The 7,608-nt window shown below is 37.9% G+C and overlaps 1 non-coding gene across 1 annotated transcript; it reads left to right on the top strand.

Annotated features, from left to right (window-relative positions):
• Positions 1–1,418: 1,418 nt before the first annotated feature.
• LOC127089138 (small nucleolar RNA R71) lies at positions 1,419–1,525 on the top strand. Its single transcript, XR_007790912.1, has one exon. It is a non-coding gene; the product is annotated as a small nucleolar RNA R71 (small nucleolar RNA).
• The last annotated feature ends 6,083 nt before the right edge of the window (positions 1,526–7,608 follow it).

Raw genomic sequence — 7,608 nt, 5'->3', positions numbered from 1 at the left:
GACTCCCGTACCTTGCAATCTCTGGTCGTAAGACCATTCCTTTCCCTTTCTTAGGTTAGTCCTGCGCTTCCTTTCCGTCATAGGATGAATAACGTCGGTGGCGGCTCTATAAACTTGTTTTTTTTCCACCGGTTGTTTTTCGCGTTGCGACACACAGGGTATGGAGAAACTACCCGGGTCTTTTAGTTTGGGAGGCATGTTGTTTTGGATTATTGCGCTACACTCAGCAGTAAATGCAACTGTTTCGTTATCCTCAATCTTTTTCTTATTGGATAAGATATCTTTAACAAATTTGGCATATGAGGGAATTTGTGTGATGGCTTCTGTAAAGGGAATTGTAATATTCAGTTGCTTTAGAAGTTCAACAAATTTCCTAAATTGCCCTGCAGTTTTAGAATTTGCGAGTCTTTGAGAATACAGAATGGGTGGTTTATAAGGCGGTGGAGGCACATAAGGTTTTTCTTTCTCTTCGGCCTCTTGGGTATTATCTTCCTTCTCTTTCGGTTCACTTACCTTCTCAATTATTGTTTTGTCTGATTTTTGGTACATGGCAGGATTTTGGAGTCTTGGATCTACGGGTCCGTCTAGTTCTTTTCCACTCCTCAATATAACGACATTTGCATGTCCTTTTGGATTAGGTTGTGGTTGTCCAGGAAATGTGCCAGCGGGAGCAGCAGTAGATGCTTGTTATTGAGCCACTTGTGAAATCTGTGTTTCAAGCATTTTGTAGTGGGTGGCTAAGGCGTCTACTTTGCTCGCTAATTGTTTAAGTTGCTCACTAGTATGTATGTTTTGGTTCAAAAAGTCTTTGTTTGTTTGAGCTTGGGTAGCTATGAAGCTTTCCATCATTAGTTCAAGGTTGGACTTCCTAGGCATGTTAGGAGTATTATTAGCTGGCTTTTGGTACCAGGCGGAACAGCGGGTGCTTGGCCAGGTGCATACAAGGCGTTGTTGTTCTTATACGAAAAGTTAGGATGATTTTTCCAACCTGGGTTGTAGGTATTCGAATAAGGATTTCCTTGTGCATAATTTACTTGATCAATGGGGACTCCTGCCAATATCTGGCATTCTGGTGCAGTGTGTCCAGAAGTTCCACATAACTCACAGTTTGGAGTCACGACCGCCACGGTGGCTGCGGGTGATATGGTCAAGTTGTCTAACTTTTGAACAAGGGCATCTACCTTTGCATGGACGTGGTCAAGGCTACTAATTTCGTACATTCCACCTTTTGTTTGGGACTTTTCTACTGGCGTTCTTTCACCTCCCCATTGGCAATGGTTTTGGGCCATGTTTTCAATGAGTTGATAAGATTCGTTGTATGGCTTGTCCATAAGTGCACCGCCCGCGGCAACGTCTACTGTCAGTCTTGTGTTATACATAAGCCCATTGTAAAATGTGTGAATGATCACCCATCTTCGAGACCGTGATGTGGACATATCCTCGTCATGTCTTTGTATCTCTCCCACGCATCGTAGAGAGATTCTACATCTTTTTATCGAAATTCGTTGATTTGAGCTCTCAGCATAGTAATTTTGCTTGGGGGAAAATATAGGGATAAGAAAATGTTCTTCAGTTCTTCCCATGTAGTAACTGAGTTGGATGGCAAGGATTGTAACCAACCCCAAGCTTTGTCTCGTAGAGAGAAAGGAAAAAGGCATAGTGTTATCGCATCTTGAGATACACCATTCCCATTCACAGTGTCTGCGTACTGCACAAACTTGGTAAAATGTTCATTAGGGTCGTCCGTAGGATTTCCAGCAAATTGATGTTGTTGGACGGCAGATAATAATGAGGGTTTCAACTCGAAATAGTTTCGATTGATAGCAGGGGCAGCAATGCTGCTGAGAGGTTCTTGTTGGGATGGGGTAGCGTAGAACTTAAGAGGATGATTTTGTGGTTCCACTGTAGCCATGGTTGGGTTTTCAACTGGTTCAGCAGTAGGAAAGAAGATATCGGGAATATCGTACCTTCGTTGGTACTCTAGTATTCGGCGTCTTAAATATAAGAAACGCTCTAATTCTGCGATTGGTGGTGCTAAGTTTTCTCCTTGTGAGCGAGTACTTGGCATACAATCGGGGAAATAAGGGAAAGGAGATTAGTTTTTTTACCTTAGTCTATACTGCGCAACGAAAGAATCGCATTATTTGACTAAATCAGGTCCCCGGCAACGGCGCCAAAAACTTGACATGTCTCGTGACTGTATATAAAATATAGTCTATCGGGTACTTGACTGCAAGTGCACAGTCCAGTCGTTTGAGTTTTAAAAGATATCGAACCCACAGGGACCGATGGTCAAACTAATTCTATCGACGTTACTATGTTTAGCTAAGAAAATGATTTTTAGAGGTTTGGTAGAACAAAAATTAAATCTAAGGGAAGTTAAGTTTTAAGAAAATATTAATAGGGGGATATCAGTATGCAACGCATTAATCGTCAGGGATTCGATAAGTCACCGGTGTATATTTTAAGTACCAAATATCTTTCAGTAGAAAATACTTATTTAAAAGGCTTTATCTCACACTCTCGTGATTGTTGACTCAAATTATACTTTTAAGTGAGAATGTATGCTCTTGCTGTCCCATTTGAAGTTAAAAATACTTTTTGAAAATAAATAACTTCTAATTGCTTTTAAAGTGCTCTCGCTGTTTTTAAAATCAATGTCTGGTTTTTACTATCCAGTTCGACCCTCACGCTCTCGCAATTGTAGGTTCTCACCTTAGTTAATTTCCCACTCTCGTGGCAAAATCATATTAAATAGCTTCTCACTCTTGTGACAAAGTTAATTAAATTTAAGTTAAAAACCACAGCCAAAAAGATTGTTTGATAAAAGAAGTTTTACAACGATCATTATTAAATCCCGTCTAATTAAATTGTTTACATACCGATATCGGTAGTTTAGCCGGACATGTTAAATAACGCAAACACAGACGAACATAAACAGATCAACAATAAAGCAAACATGATTATAATAATAATAAAGCAATAATAATAATAATTGAATAAAAACCTGGAGATTGGATTGATAGAATATGTCGAATCTTGAAGTACTTGAGCAGTCCTCCACAGGTCGGTAGGTTTCTGCTTCTTCGAAATAATTGCTTAAACTAAAGTAAATAAATTGCAGTAGTTCCCCAGTGTAGGAAACTACTACTTTGGCTAAATGAAAAACGGAAAGGGAAAACGGAAACTCTGAACGGAACGGTAACTAAATTGCGGTAAAAGAAAGCAATGTTGCTGAAGAAAAATAAAAGAAAAACAGAGTTGTCATGGAAAATAAATGTAGAGAAAGGTCTTGAAAGCTGGCTTCAGGGAGGAAAATTAAGCGTGTCCATAGGTTTCCAACTTCCATCCTTTTATATTCTTCATTTGGTCTTGGCAGTTGAGAGAAATAAGGGTGACTTGGTTGAGTGAGAAATCCACGGGAAATGGGCTGAGGAATGAGAAATATGGGCGTGTGGATCACTTATGTTGACAAATTCAATACGCTGCTTTTGGCCTTGCGACGGTCGTGGTGGGCTTGTGACGGACGTGACACCCAGGGCGTGACGGTCGTGACAGGGTTTATGACGGTCGTCAAATGCACATGATTTGTATTTTCTGCTTTTCTGCTGTTTTCTCTTCTGTTTCTTCTTCTTTTCCTTCCTTTTCTATACTTTGCTCATTTAAACATGGGAATTGAAATACCTGCAAAAATAACTCGAACACTTGCTGAATAATCGAAATATAAATGAAAGTGGTATGATTTTTGAGTGTAAATCAAGGCAAATATACGATGTATTTTCGCGTTATCAACTTCAAACAACCAAACATCAACAAGAATGGTGAAGAATCGAGGGAGAATCGAAGAGATGAAAATTCTGAAAATTCACCTTCAATGGAGCTTCAGATTGGCAAGATCTTGCTTTCAATTATGCTTGGCCTTGCTTCAGATGCTTGTTGGAAGTGAAATGGATCAAGGAAAGGTATCGACTCTTAGCGATCTTGCTTTTAATTATGATTGGCCTTGCTTCAGATGCTTGTTGGAAGTGAAATGGATCAAGGAAAGGTATGGACTCTTGGAGTTTTAATCTCAAACCAGATGGAGAATTGAAACTCGATTTTCAAAGAAACTCTTCAAGCTTATCCTTCAATGGTGAGGGTTTCAGGTTCCAGGTTCAAAGCTTGGGATGAGGTCTTTAATTCTGAGCAATGAGGGTCTTATTTATAAGCCATGAGATTGATTTCCACACACTTCCAATTTTGGCAAATTTTGAAAATTCTCTTTGCATGCTTTCATAGGCGTGTGATAGGCCTATCAAGTCATACAATCTGATCCAAAATTGAGTGAACGTCATGCTGAATTCATGTTGGAAGGCCATGCAATTGTGTATGAAAAATGGAAGTGGAAAACATCCAAATGGTCTTTCAACTTACACCCATGCGCAATTCCTTCATTATTTGGTCAAATGAGATGATCTTAGACTTTTTGGAAATGTGAAATCAAGGGGAACAACTTTCATGTTAAACACTTTTTCATTTGAAGCTTGGATAATGAAGAATTTTGAGGTGGAAGTTTGGGAAATCAAACATATTTGAAAAATTTCTAAGTCCCAAGTCAAATGTTCACTTCTTCCACCTTGAATAATTTTTTCTATGGACTTTAAATGAGAAAAGTTCCTTCATAAAAGTTGTATCTATTTCAAACCTATTCAATATGGTCACAAATTTGACCTTATTTGGATTTTTCATGAAGGAGTTATGCATTTTAGAAGTTGAGGAAAATCACTTGTTCAATGGTATTGGCCCAAAATGACCTATAATGTTTCCTCTTGGAACATGGATTTTCAAGTTAAATTTGAGATTCATCCAAACATAAAATTTGAATTAGGAATCTTTAATTTGATCATGGAATTTGAATGGATTTCATATCATAAAAATTGAGCAAGTTATGGTCTTGGGAAGTTGACCTCCAAACTAGGGTTCAGACAAAATCACCTATAATCTTGCACCATAAAAAATGACTTTCCAAGAAAAAATAGCTCTTGACTTAAACATGAAAGTTGTTTGGAATGTCATTTTGAGTAACTTTTCTCTTTGAATCATTTTCATATGATAAAAAACTTAGGAGATAGGGTCTAGGGAACCCCAGTTTTGACTAGTTGACTTTCTCTGGTCAACCACCATGAACTATCTTGCTAGCTTGACATTATCTTGACTTTTGGGAGTCATGGAGGATCATATATGCATAAGATGATGTAATGTGAAGTATCCCTTGAAATATTTGATCAATTATTGAAGAAACTTGTTGAAGAAGTCACACAAGATACCTAGATGAATTAGGGTTTCCAAGGCAAACAAACTCCAAACTCTTGATGATTTTTTGATCAAAATATTATGTGAAGATTACAGGGTTCCATATATGATGCTTAGAGCCACTGTGAACCATTTCTTGATTACACCTCTTGCACTGAGGGTTTAAACCCTATATATGAGCTTGATGGAGCATAGGTGAGCATACACACTACCTACAAAAGCAACAAACTATACATTGACATATTTTTGGTATTTTGGTTAGTAAACAAATAAAAATGAATTATGATACAATCAAATGTGCTTGGTGATCTCTCCCAATGCAAACTCAATGGATGAGGGGCAAAGAGGGTGCCAAGGTGTGATCCCAATGCCAATGCATATGATGAGATATCATGGGGGATCTTAGGGTCAAAATTAGGGTCTTATAGGTACTCATGCCAATGGATATACAATGGCTAAAAAGATGTTAAGGGCATATTACTATTGCATGACAATGGAATCTGATTGCTATAAATATGTGAAGAAGTTCCATAAATGTCAGATTTATACTAGGAAGATTCATGTGCCTCTGACGCTTCTCAATGTTATTTCATCCCCATGGCCTTTCTCTATGTGGGAATAAATATGATTGGTATGATTGAACCCAAAGCTTTGAATGGATATTGTTTCATCCTGGTAGCTATTGATTACTTCACCAAATGGGTTAAAGCAACATCTTATGCTAATATGACCAAGCAGGTTGTGGTCAGATTTATCAAGAATCAGATTATTTGCCAATATGGTGTCCCAAGTAAGATCATTACTAATAATGGGCCGAACTTGAATAAAAAAATGATGAAAGAACTTTGTGATGGCTTCAAGATTGAACATCATAAATCTTCTTCTTACAGGCCTAAGATGAATAGGGTTGTTGAAGCCTCAAATAAGAATACTAAGAAGATCATACAGAAGATGGTTATGACATATAAGGATTGGCATGATATGCTCCCTTTTGCTTTGTATGGATACCGTACATCTATCCGCACTTCAATAGGGGCAACCCTTTTCTCTCTTGTTTATGGCATGGAAGCAGTGCTCCTTATGGAGGTTGATATCCCATCAATGTGAGTCCTGATGGAAGCCAGTTTTCCTGAGGTTGAATGGTGTCAGAGCAGATATGATCAGTTGAAATTGATTAAAGAGACAAGAATGACAACCTTGTGTCATAGTCAGTTATATCAAAAGAGAATGAAGAAAGCATTTGACAAGAAGGTTCGACCTCGTGTATTCAGAGAAAGTGACCTTGTGCTCAAGAAGATCTTGTCTTTCAATACTGATTCTAGGGGCAAGTGGACTCCTAATTACGAAGGCCCATATGTTGTTAAGAGAGATTTCTCTGGTGGTGCATTAATTCTTACAACTATGGATGGTGAGGAGCTCCCTCGTCCTGTGAATGCTGATGCAATCAAGAAATACTTCGCCTATAAAAATAAAAGAACAGTTTTCTAAGTTAAAAACCCGAAAGGGTAGCTTAGGAAAAACTGAGCGTCTCAGTGGACTCAAAACCCGAAAGGAAGGTCCAGGAAAAAATTAGAGACATAAACAGGAAATAATCATCCTGGTAGATTGACCCTGAAAAGGAAATCTAGGCAAAAGTTAGGGAATATGTCAAGTAACTGCATTAGGCCAGACTTGATCGTTTGAAGTAACAATGCCTATCACAGGTTCCTTTTCTGTCATCCTCGACTAAAGTCCAGAGCATAGTGGAATTCAAAGTTGTTAGGGAGAATAGTGGTCATTGTATTTCAATGTAGACCTTTACATGTACTTACCACTTTCCAAATTTGTAATGATCCATGGAGTCACGCCATTTGCGGACTACCATTCTATCAATAACATTTGAGCCTTTTGCCCATTTGTTCGCTTTATTTTGTTTCAGTTTACAAAATTTCATTTATTTTTTATGATCATTTTTTAAATAAAAGTATATTTAAATAATCATATTTTTGAAAATTTACAAAAAAGATATGTATTTTCCTCGACTTGTGAATACAAAAAAGGAATGTTAATGGAAATCCCAAGGATGGTAAGATCCTTAAGAGTGAAATTCAGTAACTTCCCCAAGCTGAATTTTCTTTTATACCAGTCTCCCTAGCATCAGATTGCAGGAGTGGTGGAATCCCTAACTAATCTCTTCCAGCATCTCCATCTTGTTGAGATTAGCTGAGTATCAGGTTATACTGTGTTATCAATCTCATGCCTTTGCATCTGTTTTGTCAGCATATTCATATGCATGTGCATAACATCATGATGTTTATTTGCGCAGTTTGTATTTTT

The sequence above is a fragment of the Lathyrus oleraceus genome, chromosome 5, assembly GCF_024323335.1.
Source record: "Lathyrus oleraceus cultivar Zhongwan6 chromosome 5, CAAS_Psat_ZW6_1.0, whole genome shotgun sequence".
Lineage (NCBI taxonomy): Eukaryota > Viridiplantae > Streptophyta > Magnoliopsida > Fabales > Fabaceae > Lathyrus > Lathyrus oleraceus.
Note: the sequence above shows the minus strand (reverse complement) of the source record. Positions and strands in the feature narration are given on the sequence as shown.